The 12930-nt window shown below is 45.6% G+C and overlaps 1 protein-coding gene across 3 annotated transcripts in view; it reads right to left on the bottom strand.

Moving 5' to 3' along the window:
* Rnf216 (ring finger protein 216) overlaps window positions 1–7484 on the bottom strand; it is a 119337-nt gene extending 111853 nt beyond the window's left edge. For 2 of the 3 annotated variants that reach the window (XM_075973974.1, XM_075973991.1), the window contains exon 1: window positions 7317–7484. The gene's annotated coding sequence lies outside the window, so the exon portion shown is untranslated. The remainder of the gene's footprint in view (window positions 1–7316) is intronic. The other variant, XM_075973983.1, reaches the window with a different exon arrangement.
* Between the last annotated feature and the right edge of the window lie 5446 nt (window positions 7485–12930).

Raw genomic sequence — 12930 nt, 5'->3', positions numbered from 1 at the left:
AGCCTCCTATAATTGTAGTTCCCTGGGATCCAATATCCTCTTCCTGGCTTCTGTAGGCACTGCATGCAAACAGTGCACAGATACACATGCTAGTAAAACACTGCCGCCACATACATACAATTTTTACTCCCCCCCCCTTTTTTAGACAGGGTTTCTCTGTGTAGCTTTGGAGCCTCTCCTGAAACTTGAAAGACAAGATTAGCCTTGAACTCAAAGATCCATCTGCCCCTGCCTCCTGAGTGCTGGGATTAAAGGTGTGCACTACCAATGCTCAGTACATATACATTAAGAAAAAAAAAAGGACCAATGAAACCGAATAGAAGACCCGGATATCAATCCACACATCTTCAAACACCTGATCTTTGATAAAGAAACAAAAAATATCAAATGGAAAAAAGAAAGCATATTTAACAAGTGTTGCTGGCAAAACTGGATATCAACATGTAGAAGAATGAAAATAGACCCATATCTATGACCATGCACAAAACACAAGTCCAAATGGATCAAAGACCTCAATATAAAGCCAGTCACACTGAACCTTATAGAAGAGAAAGTGGGAAATAAACTTGAACGCATTGGCACAGGGAACTATGTCCTAAATAGAACCCCAGCAGCAGACACTGCGAGAAACAATAAATGGAACCTCCTGGGCTGGAGAGATGGTTCAGAGGTTAAGAGCATTGCCTGATCTTCCAAAGGTCCTGAGTTCAATTCCCAGCAACCACATGGTGGCTCACAACCATCTGTAATAAGGTCTGGTGCCCTCTTCTGGCCTGCAGTCATACACACAGACATAATAATAAATAAATACTAAAAAAAAAAAATGGAACCTCCTGAAACTGAAAACCTTCTGTAAAGCAAAGGACACGATCAACAAGACAAAATGACAGCCTACAGAATGGGAAAAGATCTTCACCAGCCCCACATCAGACAGAGGTCTGATCTCCAAAATATACAAAGAACTCAAGAAACTGGACACCAAAAGATCATATAATCCAACAAAAAAATGGAGTACAGACCTAAACAGAGAACTCTCAACAGAGGAATCTAAAATGACTGAAAGACACTTAAGGAAATGTTCAACATCCTTAGCCATAGAGAAATGCAAATCAAAACAACTCTGAGATTCCATCTTACACCTGTAAGAATGGCCAAGATCAAAAACACTGATGACAACTTATGTTGGAGAGGTTGTTGGGAAAAGGGAACACTTCTGCATTGCTGGTGGGAATGCAAGCTGGTACAGCCCCTTTGGATGTCAGTGTGGTGATTTCTCAGAAAATTAGGAAACAACCTTCCTCAAGACCCAGCAATACCACTTTTGGGTATATATCCAAAGGATGCTCAATTGTGCCACTAGGACATGTGCTCAACTATGTTCATAGCAGCTTTGTTTGTCATAGCCAGAACCTGGAAACAACCTAAATGCCCCTCAATCGAAGAATGGATAAGGAAAATGTGGTACATTTACACAATGGAGTACTACACAGCAGAAAAAAATACGTCAGCTTGAATTTTGCAGGAAAATGGATGGAGCTAGAAAAAATTATTTTGAGTGAGGTAACCCAGACACAGAAAGACAATTATCACATGTACTCACTCATAGGTTGTTTTTAAACATAAAGCAAAGAAAACCAGCCTACAAACCACAATCCCAGAGAACTTAGACAACAATGCGGACACTAAGAGAGACTTACACAGATCTAATCTACATGGGAAGTAGAAAGTAGAAAAAGACAAGATCTCCTGAGTAAATTGGGAGCATGGGGGGAGGATTGAAGGGAAGAGGGGAGAGGCAGTGAGAGGAGCAGAGAAAAATGTAGAGCTCAATAAATATCAATAAAACAAAAAAAATTGAACCCCTCCCCCCAAATAAAGGAAACTTGGAAGGGTAAAAGAAAGTCAAGTACGTTCTATGTGATAGTCATGCAATAAATAAATCACTTGAGACTGGAGAGACAAACAGCTAGTAAAATGTTTACCATGAAAGCACGAGAACACAGTTGTGATCCTCAGTATCAAAACAGAAGTCCAGGTATGCCTGGGCGGTGGTCCTGTAATCCCAGCACTCGGGAGGCAGAGGCAGGTGGATCTCTGTGAGTTCGAGGCCAGCCTGGTCTACAAAGGGAGTTCCAGGACAGGCTCCAAAGCTACAGAGAAACCCTGTCTCGAAAAAAACAAAAAAAAAAAAAAAACCAACAAAAAACAGAAGTCCAGGTATGGTGGCCCAAACTTGTAATTCCAGTGCTGGGGAGGTAGATCTGCAGGGCCCACTAGCTAGACAGTATAGCCCATTTGACTTGTTCCTGGCCAGTACAAGAACAAGTTGGACAGCTCCTAAGGAAGTTGATTTCTGGTCTACACACACACACACACACACCTGCACATCCAAGCACACAATGTACATGTGCACACATACACACAGAAATTATCCTAAGCAGGAGAGGTAGACAGGAACCATTTAGCAAGGCCAGCCACTTTAAACACCACCAAGTGCTGTGCCATAATCCATCTTAGCCTTTAAGAGCACACAGCTCTGGAAGGCTAAGTCTGCATGGTCAGCTGGAGAATCCTCTGGCACTACAGACAACAAAACCCAAGACTTCTTCTAGCAGTCTCTGATCTCTGACAAGGCTTGTGAGTAAAAAAAAAAAAAAATGGCCATCTTAGCATCTTAGCTGACAACATGCACCAGGTGAGTCCTCTTCTATCTCCAGACCATAAAAAAGCTGGGAACTTCAGCCTGGTCTACATATCAAGACCCAGACTCAAGAAACACACACTCGCTCCTCTCCTCTCAAACATACACTCTCTCCTCTCCTCTCCTCTCAAAACACACACACACACACACACACACACACACACACACACACACACACGCTCCTTCTCCCTCTCTCTTTTACTCCTATCAAAAGATTAAATGATTATATTGCCAGTACGTTTGGAGGTAGTCTGTGGTGTTGATAGGATGCCGAACTGAAGTTCAAATTATGTTTTCCAGCCAGTGGGAAACAGAACAATGAGAGCTTCATATTAGGAAGATCAGCTTTGCTGCAATGGGCAACGCAGGGACATTTTGTGCAGGAAACCCAGTAAACAAGAGCCTAAGAAGCCTGAATTAGAGATAATAGTATATAAGGGGAGGGGACACAGATACTGAATACAGAATTAGATTTAGGTGGAATTTTGAATATAACTGGCTATGAGGCAAGAAAAAGAAAGGAGTCTAAATTGACCTAGATGGTGAGATCAGGTGGAGAATGGCAGGACTATTAAGAACAAACAAGAGCTGGGGGGTGGTGGCGCACGCCTTTAATCCCAGCACTCGGGAGGCAGAGGCAGGGGATCTCTGAGAGTTCGAGGCCAGCCTGTTCTACAAGAGCTAGTGCCAGGACAGGCTCCAAAGCTACAGAGAAACCCTGTCTTGAAAAACTCAAAAAAAAAGGGGGGGGGGCTGGAGAAAAGGCTCAGTGGTTAAGAGCTTTGCCTGCTCTTCCAAAGGTCCTGAATTCAATTCCCAGCAACCACATGTGTTCACAGCCATCTCTTCTGGCCTGCAGGGATACATGCAGGCAGAACACTGAATACATAATAAATAAATCCTTAAAAAAAAAAAACCAAACAAACAAGAAGATGAGTTCAGAATAAGAAAATTTAGTATGTTAATTTTAATATATAGACAAAATAAAATACGTAAAGTATAATAATATCCATGTTTACAAATGTAAGTGTGCAGATAATAAAAAATCTAAAAGTCCTATTATCAGCGTTTTTTTACACTAAAACTCACACCAAAAATTAAATTCACAATCCTCAGGTTGGTTAGCTAAACATTTTTAAATAGTTTTATTTTAATTGTGCACACAAATGCTTGTCTGAATATATGTATGTGCATTATGCGTGTATCCAGTACCTACAGAGGCCAAAAGGAGATACTGAAGCTGGAGTTACAGGTGTTTATGAGCCACCACATGGATGCTGGAAACCAAACCCAGAGCCTCTGCAAGAACAGCAACTGCTCTTTAATAGCGGAGTCATTCTTTCAAGCCTCAGCGTTAGCTGACGATTTTAATACAAGGACAGGTCTGCCTGGTAGCCAGGAAGCCGAGTTCAATGAGTACCACATAATCCTGAATGTTGGTGAAGACCTTTGATTCCAGCACTCAGAAAAGGCAGAATGGATAGATAGTACTAGTTCAAGATCATCCTGAGTTACATAGTGAGTTTGAGATCAGACTGCCTGCATGACAAGAAACTGTTTTAGAAAAAGTTAACATAAAACGTTAAGATTTTTCTCAACTGCTAGAAAATTGATTCTGAAATGGGAGCAGGTAAGTAAACACAGTCACTCACATTTTCAATTATGTTTCTGGTGATGGGGCACCGTACAAGGAACTGAACCCAGGACCTGGCAGGTGCTAAGTCCCATACAGCCCTAGTCCTTGAAAATCATCTAGGAGCTTACAACGCATTGCATCTTGCTTTTAGTTTAAGTTCTGCCTTCTAGGCTCCACACTTTGACCTATTTAGCACTGGGGGTTGTTTTTGTTTTGTTTTCCAGACTGGTTGACCTGCAACATGCTATGTCGACCACACCAGCCTCTGCTGGGATTAAAAGCATGCACCTTCACACCTGGCTGCTTTTTAAATTACAAGTGTCACTATGACAGAACCCAAGTCCTTACCACAGTATATAAAACAGGTTTCATCAAGCATTTGCTGATCCAAGTAGTGTCACCTGATAGTTTTTTCCCCATTCTTTAGCAACAATGACTTGGTTCCTTGATCTTACCAAACTTACTTTCTCAGGCTGAATTCCCTTTGTGAGACTGCCTCTTTGGCCAAGTTACCTATGTTCATCCCTCAATTCTCTACTCCCTCAGAGAAAAACCTTTCCTGACTAACCTGTAAGTGTCCCTGACCCGTTTATTCAAAAAACATCCCTCAATTTCTCAACTACTACAGAGTAACTTCAACGATTTAAGAAACTATACTTAATGTTAACCTCTTCTCCTGGAACTTAAATTCCAAATGCGCAAGACCATGTCTTACTCAATACTTCCAAAGCCTGGGGACAAGAACACAGCCAGGCACCAAGAAGCTGGTTTAAAACCACATTTTGAATAGCATTAACAAGGTATAGCAGAGTAATCAATTAGAGGCAAGAACTGTGCAACCAAATGAGTTTCAGACTTAGCTCTGAACCTTACTACATTTGTTTCATTTTTCAGCACCTCCCTTCATACACACACACACACACACACACACGAAAGAGAGAGAAAGAGAGAGAGAGAGAGAGAGAGAGAGAGAGAGAGAGCGAGCGAGCGAGCGAGCAAGCGTGATACTGGAGCACTTACCTCAATTGATAGGGCTAAGAATAAGAAAAATGCTTAAGAGTTGTACGTACATCACACTTAGCATCAGTTTTGTACAGATAAGGCTGTTGAGTCAGCACAACAGGTTAAGGGTACTTGCTGCTAAACCTGAAAGCCTAAGTTGGTTGCCTGAATCCCAAATGGTGGAAGAGAACTCATTTCCAAAAACTGTACTCTTACCATAAAGTGAAATTACGTGCCCATATACATGCTGAATAAATGTTTTTAAAAATTAAAGGTTTTGAGCCCAGTGTGGGGGCACACGCCTTTAAGTCCAGCACTCAGGAGGCAGAGGCAGGCAGATCTCTGTGAGTTTGAGGCCAGTCTTATCTACAGAGTGAATTACAGGACAGCCAGGACTACACAGAGAAACACTGTTTTGACAAAAGTGATGGCAATATAAGAATTCATTATGTCTGGAATATGGCAAAGCCTAGAATACAGTAATCATAAAAGTAGTACTTCATACTATAGTTAGTAAACAGTCTCACCAGGTTTCACAAACCATTTTTTAACCCCCTGCCTCTGCCTCCCAAATGCTGGGATTAAAGGCAAGCACTAAATATGGCCTGGCTGACTTCATAAACTTTCAATCTCCATGAGTCGCAATTTTATTAGATTTCTCTTCAAGATCTTATTAGCCATTCTTGTCCTCTTTTGATAAAAATCTCAAATGCCCTGCTGGGTGGTGGCGTACACACCTTTAATCCCAGCACTCACAGAGTAGGGCGGATCTCTGTGAGTTCTGAGGCCAGCCTGGTCTACAAGAGCCAGTTCCAGGACAGGCTCCAAAGCTACAGAAAAACCCTGTCTCAAAAATAAATAAATAAATATAAATATAAATAAAATTTAAAAGTCTCAAGTCCCTAATGCAATAGGCTCAAGAATTTGTAAACTCAAGATCCTCAGCCACTTCCTGAAGTTCACCACCTTTTCTATACCCTAGGCACTGTCAATTTGGATTCAAACAGAATGCAAAGCTTGGTTATTTCTTAGTTCGGATAAACTAAACTGTGGGATGAAGTCATAAAGAAAAGGTTCTGAGTTCAAGGCCAGCCTGGCAACACAGAGAGAAACCCTGTTTTGAAAACAAAATATTGTTGTTCCCTTCCTCCTAAGAAGGGCAGGCACAAGCCCTTTCTCTTCATATGCTAAAATAGCAAGCAGTCGCAGCTTTCCTAGGCCTAGACCTTTAGCCCAGTCACTCCCAAGGCAGAGGTACATGAATTCCTACGAGTTGCAGGGGCCAACCTCATCTACTTCTCAGGTTCCAGGTCAGCCTCGGCTAGCAGTGAGACTCTCAAAAGAAAGCGAGCAAACCCCAACTGAGAAACGACAACGCAGGAGAGGGTCCCAGGGTCACTGCACCCTTTGAACAGGCAGGGAGTTTGGGAATCACGGGATGAGCCACAAGGGGCCGCCTCGTCCACTCGAGCGTGGGTCTCGCGCTCACCCAGCGTGCCACGCGCCACGGGAGCACCAGGGCTCCGTTTGCACGAGCTGTATGTCCCCTTACTCCGGAGCGCTGGCTGGGATGACAGGCTTGTCAACTCAAGACTCCGAGGGGCCCGAACTATCCCGGGCTGGAGTTCAAAGTCAACAGTCCGTCGCCTCTTCCGCTCCTCCAGGCCGCGGTGGGAAGCGCGGCCACCAAAGCCAGAGCCGCCAGAGAACCGTTTCTCTCAGCGGCTCGTCGCCCCTGGGGCAGCAGGCCGGCCAGAGAAACTTCCTCAAGTGGCGGGAGGAGAACCGGCTGGCCCGCGGCCGTCTCCGCCGCTCCCCTCCCGACACCCCCTGTGCGGAGCCCCCCGGACCCCCGGGACTCCAGAGCGCGTCCCCCCCTCGGCCCCCGCCCCCACCCCAGTGGCGCCCTGGCGGGAGGCCACTCGCCTCACTCGACCCGCGGCCCGAGGAGCCCACGCGCGCGGGTCCGTCACGTACCTGCCGCGCAGCTAGCCCAGGTCCGCGAGCGCGGATCGGCGCCCGGAGTTCAGTCTCAAGTCACCTGAAGCAGCCGCTCGAAGAGCTTCGGCGCTGCCCTAGCTGCCGCCGCCGTTGCCGCCGAGGCCGCTACTGCGTTCCTTCCGGCCGCGCCACGGCGTCTACCTCGCGCCTGCGCGCAGCGCCCCCTCCCGACTAATGACAGGAAGAACCATAGAGGCACGCGGAGGGCCGGAGAGGAGGGGCCTGGAGAGCCAGACCATAGAGATGGCTGCCTAGCGGGCCTTCATCTGGGCTCCACAGCGGCAGAGCCTTGACTCCCCCTTGCGGCAGGAGGACAAAGAACTGTTGAACCCCAGGGTCATTGTCTCCTCTTAAAGCTGGGGGTCGGGGAGGTATAGGCAGCTGATCATGGAATCAACTGATTGACCTCTTATCTGTCCCCTCTTGAGGTTTTTCTTTGTACCTGGTGGGTCGGTAAAATGACCCTCCCCCAAGGGTATCTGGTCAAGAATAAAACATTCATACATTCTATTCAACGTTTGTTTTTTTTTAAATATTTATTTATTTTTGGTTTTTCGAGACAGGGTTTCTCTGTGGTTTTGGAGCCTGTCCTGAAACTAACTCTTGTAGACCAGGCTGGTCTCGAACTAACAGAGATCCACCTGCTCTGCCTCCTGAGTGCTGGGATTAAAGGCATGCGCCACCACCACCCGGCTATTTATTTATTATGTATACAATATTCTCTCTGTGTATGCCTGAAGGCCAGAAGAGGGCACCAGACCTCATTACAGTTAGTTGTGAATGTGGTTGCTGGGAATTGAACTCAGAACCTTTGGAAGAGCAGGCAATGCTCTTAGCCTCTGAGCCATCTCTCCAGCCCCTATTCAACGTTTGTTAAATAAAGGCTGGAGAGCTGGTTCAATGGTTAAGACCCCTAGCCCGGATTTAAATTCTAGCACCTGCCTTGCAGCTCCAAACAGTCTGTAACTTCAGTTTCAGAAGATCTGACGATCTCTCCTGGCCTCTGTGGGCAGCGGGCACACAAGTGGCACACAGATAAACATTCAGACAAAACACCCATACACATTAAATTTTTAAAAATAGACAAAAATAATTAAATTTTATTTCACAGCAGAGTGGTAACTCATGTCTTTAATCCCAGCACTCGGGAGGCAGAGGCAGGAGGATCTCTGCAAGTTCGAGGACAGCCTGGTCTATAAAGAGTTCCAGGGCCGGGCGGTGGTGGCGCACGCCTTTAATCCCAGCACTCGGGAGGCAGAAGCAGGCAGATCTCTGTGAGTTCGAGACCAGCCTGGTCTACAAGAGCTAGTTTCAGGACAGGCTCCAAAATCACAGAGAAACCCTGTCTCGAAAAAAAAAAAAAAACCACCAAAAAAAATAAATAAATAAAAAACCTGTTTCTCCATGAAAAAAAAATCAAAAAACTTAAGTTACTGTGTGTTTTGTTTGGTTTGGGTATGTTTTAATTTGTTTTTAAATTTGAACGCACACTTGTTGCGTGCGTGTGTGCTTGATGTAAAGGGCAGATGACTTCAGAGTCTAGAAAAGGCCGTCAGATCCCCTAGAGCTATTCTGAGTCATGACTTATGCATTCTGGAACTATGGTCCTCTGGTAAAGTCGCAAGCACTCTCAACCTTTGAGCCATTTCTATAGTTGTGTTTTGGGTTTTATTAGTGGATACATGTGTGTGTATGTATGTGTGTGTTGCTGAGATTGAACCCCAGATCTCATACATGTACATGCTAGGTAAGCTGCCAAATGCTGAATTACATTTCCTTCCCTCTCTTTTACTTTTATTTAAATTTTGAGGTAAGGGGCTGGAGAGATGGCTCAGAGGTTAAGAGCACTGACTGCTCTACCGGAGGTCCTGAGTTCAATTCCCAGCAACCACATGGTGGCTCAGAACCATCTGTAATGAGATCTGGTGCCCTCTTCTGGCCTGCAGGCATGGAGGCTGAACACTGTGTACATAATAAATAAATATTAAAAAAATTTTTGAGGTAAGAGCTTACTAGATTATTTAGGCTGGCCTTGAACTCACTACAGAGCTTAGTCTGACTTTGAACTTGTGGTCTTGCTGGGAAGTCCAAAGGCCAGAAGGCACTGTGGATCAGGAGAGAAACTCCATACTGAAGCATAAAAATAGTAAAAAGCATTGCATTGTCAAAAAGAGGGAGGCAGAGGAGGGCGGATCTCTGTGAGTTCAAGGCCAGCCTGGTCCACAAGAGCTAATTCAAGGACAGGCTCCAAAGCCACGAAGAAACCCGGTCTCGAAAAACCAAACCAAACAAACAAACAAACAAACAAAAAGACTTACTGTGCTAGCTTGGGAGTCTCTTCCTGTTTATAAAGCCACTGACGCCATTGTGAGAGCCCCATCCTCACAACCTCATCTAATCTCAAAATCTCCATTTCCAAATACCAGTAACACACAGAACCAAGGAGTGTGTTTAAGGACGTGAACTTTGCTTAGGGTGCAAAGGCAGACCAGACCAGAAAAGAAGGCCAGAGAGCAGAGGCACAAGGAGCGGGGATGACACAGCCTATGGCCCTGCATCTAGGATTCCGTTCCTGCATTATTGTTATTGTTACAGGGTCCAGCTATGTGGCTCAGGCTGGCCGCCAATTTCCTCCCAAGTGCTAGAATTCCTAGAATTATAGGTATATACCTCCACGACTTGGGGTAAGGTTTGGGAATAACGTGGGGGAATGAAGCAAAGATGGTTAAGCCAAGTGCGGTGGCACCTACGTTGTGTGATAAAACTTTTCCTAGAGAAATGCAACACAGAAATCTACTCACCCCGACAGGGAACCCATGCAGATTCCACCCAAGTCCAACTTACTGAACCCGTCAGCTGTACTGGTGTTCCTTCCAGGGATATGGGTGAGAAGTTATTTACAGAGCAGAAAGGATTAAAAGACAGCTGCATCACCAAAGTTCACCCCAGCATGAGTGACAGCTCACAAAAGCTGGGGACCTGGACACCCTGCACATCCTGCAGGCATCTCAACAGGCTGGAGTGTGTCCCTTTTGGGCATCTCGGGTGATTTAGAACTCTTACAGGGAGCGCCACTGGTTTCTGCTTTTTCCAACTCAAAAAAAGCTGGGGATCTAGGACACACTACCCAGCCTGCGGGCAGCTCAACAGGGTGGAGCTTGTCCCCTCCAGGGGCCACAGCTGGTTTAAAACCTCTTCCAGGGAGCTTATTTGGTTGTGGCTTCTTCCAGGAAGCTGGTCTGGTCTCAAGTCTTTATGGGAGCTTTGCTCATCTGAGTCTTCCCTGCAGCTCGGCTCTGCTCTTCTGAGGGTGACTTCAGCTTTTAGTGCCTACTCTGGCAAGGTGGGGGGACCTAGTGGATCTGATCAGTGGGGGGGGGGGGGGGGGTCCTGAAGCTCTCTTGAGTTGTTTCCCTACCTGTTTGAGGAGCTTCCCTGCAAAAGAGTGATCATTTCAATCTAGGAAGAGATTTAACATTCTCTTTAAATTCTCTTTAAATTCAGCCCTCGGGAACAGGCATTAAGAGGAGTACCACATGCTAAAAGACTAGCTTGGTTCACAGGGAGCTCTAGGCCAGTGACGGCTACAGAGTGAAACTGTCTGGAAAAAAAAAATCCAATCAATCAACAGATCAAACAAACAAAACCCACAAAACAAAACAAACAAATAAGACCCCCAAAGGAATGTTATTCAGTTTTTTATTCTAGGACAAAACACCGGAGAGAATCCCTTTACAAAGAGACTTTCAGTTGTCCAGGTTCCAGCCCAACATCAGGCCAATCATACCCTCTGATTGGTGATCCAAATGACAATAGTGGGGAGCACGTGATGGAGCAAATTGCTTACCTCCCGGCCAAAAAAGAAAGGGGGGGGGGGAAGGGGTGAGTCCCTACAACAACCTCCTTCAGGGCCTGCCCTCAATGACCTACAGACCTCTGAATAGGCTCCACCTCCTAAAGGCTCCTCCACCTCTTTGATGTTTATGTTTATTGGCAACCTGGTAGTCTCTAATCACCTGGGAGACAAGTCTCTGGGCGTGCCTAGGAGGTGTCTTCTGGATTAGGCTAGCCTCTGCTAACATGTGTGGGGGGAGCCATGCAGACTGCACACGTAGCAGACCGCCAGTAGAGCACCTGTGTTTATTTCTTTGCTCACTGACTGTGGGCGCAAAGTGACCTCACACTCCAGCTCCCCTGCCCCCATCCCGGACTGTACCCTCAACCTGTGAGTAGACTCTTCCTGGGGCGATGGCTCAGCAGCTAAGAGTGTGTACTGCTCTTGCAGAGGACCGGGGTTTAGTTCCCAGGACTGATGTCAGATGACTCAACTGTACCTCCTGTTCTTGGGGGATCTGACACTCTCTTGTGGTCTCCATGGGCATCTGCACGAACATGTGGATATTCACAAACACACACACACGTAAATAAAAGTAAATCTTTAAAGCTGTTCTTCTCTTAAGTTGCTGTGTCATATTAATAATTAATACTACACCCGAGTAGTACCACCCTGAGGATCAAATCTTTAACACACGGATCCAAACAACAGCAAAAGACGCGGGGCCTGATGGGTTCGCTCTCCAGAATTGTGCCCTTGTGCTAGCTGTTGACCCCTTCTGGGGCTGTTCTCCTTGACACACTGTGGTGCTGAGATAGAGGCTTGACTACATTTCCACCCATCGATCGATCCGTACCCCCAGCTCCACGGACTCCCTAATTGCCTTTCTCTGGTTGTACTTCGTTAATGTTCATTCGACCTATAAGACTAGTCTCAGTAATGCAAGGCTGCCGCTACTCCTGACGTGTGTCCCATCCGTCTGCTCCCAAGAGCTATGTCCATTGTCATCAGCTTAATGTAGATGGATGCCCTGTGTGTCTTGTCACAGAAAACTAGACCCAACTGGATCTGCTTTCAAAAGCAGTAATTTTCTGTCATTCTGGTCCATTATTATGAAAAAAGAAAATTGATGTTATTGATGTATAATTTATATACAGAACACAACACCCAGATTAAGCATACTTTCTATCAGTTTTAACAAATTTGCAAACTCACGAAACTATCATGCTACCAGGACTGAGCTCAGGGGGTGGGAGTTGGTGCAGCCTGTAAAGTATCGACTTTGCAAGTGTGAGGACCCGAGTTCAGTTCCTCGGCACCCAGTAAAGTCTGAGCAATGACACCGGCAGCACCAGCAAGATTCAGACCAGCAGGTCTCTGAAACACACTGCCCAGCCAGCCTAGCCAAACTAATAAATTCCAGAAGCTCTTGGCTTCCCTGAGAGGCTGTATCTCAGTTAATGGTAGCCAGGGAAAGGGCGTGATTTTTGTCAGCGGTGTGGCCACTGGTAAGTTAAAGATGCTCCTGTAAATAACCTCCTATCTATGGCCATACAAAATACCCTAATTAAACCCAGTGGGTCACACATTTTTTAAAATGACATGAAGGTAAAAATGAGATTTATTGGGAAGAAAAAGGTTTCAAAGGGAGAAAGAGGGAGGGTTGAAGGGGTAATAAGGTAAGGAATGTAAAAGATTCATTATATACATGTATGAATCTTAATGAGGAATTATCTAGATCAGGTTGGTCTGTGG

The sequence above is a fragment of the Microtus pennsylvanicus genome, chromosome 1 (genome assembly GCF_037038515.1).
Source record: "Microtus pennsylvanicus isolate mMicPen1 chromosome 1, mMicPen1.hap1, whole genome shotgun sequence".
NCBI classification, from domain to species: domain Eukaryota; kingdom Metazoa; phylum Chordata; class Mammalia; order Rodentia; family Cricetidae; genus Microtus; species Microtus pennsylvanicus.
This window is presented reverse-complemented; position numbering and strand designations above follow the sequence as displayed.